At 33.7% G+C, this 1,918-nt stretch overlaps 1 pseudogene; it reads left to right on the forward strand.

Moving 5' to 3' along the window:
- Positions 1-523: 523 nt before the first annotated feature.
- On the forward strand, positions 524-1,586 carry LOC116126252 (annotated as a pseudogene).
- Positions 1,587-1,918: the final 332 nt, after the last annotated feature.

The raw sequence follows: 1,918 nt of genomic DNA on the forward strand, positions 1-1,918 counted from the left end.
GACCGCTCTTTCTCATAGCGGTTTACATGAGGGTAACTCTACACTCACGAGTTCCCCATCNTGTTTGAATTTGGTAGATATTATCGTGTTAATTATTAATGAGAGTTAGCATTGTTATTTGAATCTCGTTTTTAGTATTTTTGTAAATCAATGATGGTTTTTTTTTTTTTTTTTTTGTTGAACATTAATTATTTGATTTTTTTATATATATTAGATATCATTGCTTCATTGTTGATTCTACCGAGAAAAATCGATTATTCTATTCAACGAATATAAACTTTTTTGGTCGTAATCATTTAATATTAAGTATTAATTTATCTTAAGTGTAAACGGTTTGCATTCATCTATATCTCTACGCAGGTATATTAAGTATTTGATACATTCGATTAGTATGAATCTTTTTAAATTCATATAAATTAATGTATTGAATGATATTTTGTGCATTGTACATGTATTATGTCCATATCTTATGCAGGTGTCTGATGCTCTCAAAGTTCTATGAGATAATTGGGCAACTGGTCAAATGAAAGAGGGTGCCTTTACTATAAGAAGATGGGAGGATCTGGACACTGACATATTGGTGAAAATCTTCCTGTGTTGTAATTCATGGCGTTCAGCTTGTTGTGATCCTCTGCTTTGGAAAACTGTTGATTTATCAATGTTGAGATCAAATTTCATGAAAATCCCATTAGAACCATATGTTTACGTGGATAAGTGTTATGATAAGACATTGACCTGTTTGTTGAAGATTTCGTTGAGTCTCAGCTAGGGACACATAAGAACCTTGATTTTTCACTTCAATTTGTATGTAGGGGACGAACAATTTACTTATATTGCTGAAAGGTAATTCTTTTATGTTTCTATTTAAAACCTTGCTAAAAGGTAATTTTTTTTTTTTTTTTATTCTCACTGTTTATTGACTGAGTCTTTGGCATTGCCTTTGGTACCAGTGATCATCATCTTTAATTTTCTTTTTGGCACATTGAATTGGGAAGTAACCCACCATATATTGTTGTCTGCAAGTGCCCCCAACTAAGGCGTCTCGTTATGCCAGCTTGGAATAGAATAAAGAAGGATGTAATTTGCAAGGTCATTCATACATGGAGATCTCTTAAATCCCTGACAATGCCTAGTATAGTAAATCTGCTTATCTTATAGAGGAAATAGCCCCAAATTGCAAGAACTTCAATGAACTCAAGGTCATGGGTCCTTCTAACATTCTCTTTGCTTCTACGATAGCCATATTTCTTCCAAATTTGAAGATTTTGAGCTTGAGATGCTCAGTGATAGTTAAGGATGCCCTAACGCTTATATTGGATGACCTTCCAAACCTGGAAGTCCTCAACATATCACATTGCCTTCGTATAGAAGGTCCACTGCTTCCTCCATTGATGCCCGAAAAAATTATTAAGAAGCTAGACAAAATTATCTTGGAGAAGGCTATGCGATTACGTGAGTTCTTAACATGTACTGAGCACTTGTGCATCATGTGCCAGCGTACTCGAAGTGATGAAGGTTTTATGAGGTGGTACAAGTATGAGGAAGGCCTATGGAAAATGGATGAGACGAGGTCTCTGACTCTTTGATTAGAACACTGTAGAGACTATAATTTTAACATTTTGTTTTGCTTGTATGTAATATCTACATAATATGTTGTTGAATAAGCATATATACAATCGGTCCGTTGTGTTTTAGGTTGTCATCCTCCTAATGCTTTCGTTTTAGGTCGTCAACATTGTAATACTTGCATGATGATCTTCTCCCATGGGAAAAGTATTATATGTTTGCATAATTATGTACATATGGTAAAATTTCACTTTCTATTGCCTCAAGTTGATTTTTGTTGTCCATTAATGTTATTTCAAAATGAAGTGGTTTCAAAGTAATACGCAATTGAGTATTTTATCTGTTTCCAATT

The sequence above is a fragment of the Pistacia vera genome, unplaced genomic scaffold (assembly GCF_008641045.1).
Source record: "Pistacia vera cultivar Batoury unplaced genomic scaffold, PisVer_v2 Contig178, whole genome shotgun sequence".
Lineage (NCBI taxonomy): Eukaryota > Viridiplantae > Streptophyta > Magnoliopsida > Sapindales > Anacardiaceae > Pistacia > Pistacia vera.